Below are 742 nucleotides of genomic sequence, written 5' to 3' on the forward strand. Positions count from 1 at the left end.
AGTGGTCTTGTTGTCAGAGGGGATCTGTGGCTGGGTTGGGGGGCCATGACCTGGTACTTTTTACCTTTTTCTTGGCCTCAGCCAATATGCTCTGTCGACTTTCTTCTGCCATTGCAGAGTGGGGAGGGAGGTGGGGTTGGGGCCACATCAGCAAAATCCCAGCAAGCACTGATCAACACCTCCAGTCACCTACCAGGCAGCTGTGTGACTGAGCCAGAGGAGGCGTAACCAGGGCTGCAGTAGAATGCCAAATAGGGGTGTGGCCTTAAGGCTCCAAGCCCATTGGTCAATTAGAAAGATGAAAGGGAATGGGGGCGTGGCTAGACAGCAGAGTGTCCAGAGGGACTCGTGGCTCACAAGGAAAGCTGCCCATGCAACTGCTGTCCCCACCCACTCTAAGAGAGGGGAGAGGTTGTCCACTCTGGGAGAATGGAGGGGCTTTAAAAGCTTTAAAACTTTAAAACACATATGTGTGTGTACCTTGTGTATATGTGTGTCCGTATGTGTGTCTATGTTTACTTCCAGAGCTGTCTTCATTACCCAGTTTCTATGCAAGATCTGTGATTTTGGCCTACATTTTTCATCTTCAAATACAGTACAAAAATTACCAGCATTACCTTAACTGAGATACAGAGCCTATAAAAATGGAAAATCCATAGCATGCTTGATGATTAATGAAGCAGACTATATTATCCAACATTCCAAAAAGAAAAAATAATCACAATGATTTCTCTATTTTGGA

The 742-nt window shown here is 46.0% G+C and overlaps 1 pseudogene; it reads right to left on the bottom strand.

The window, feature by feature from the left end:
• Window positions 1–148, bottom strand: part of LOC105511376 — an 8,102-nt pseudogene extending 7,954 nt beyond the window's left edge.
• Between the last annotated feature and the right edge of the window lie 594 nt (window positions 149–742).

The sequence above is a fragment of the Colobus angolensis genome, unplaced genomic scaffold (genome assembly GCF_000951035.1).
Source record: "Colobus angolensis palliatus isolate OR3802 unplaced genomic scaffold, Cang.pa_1.0 Scaffold102, whole genome shotgun sequence".
NCBI classification, from domain to species: domain Eukaryota; kingdom Metazoa; phylum Chordata; class Mammalia; order Primates; family Cercopithecidae; genus Colobus; species Colobus angolensis.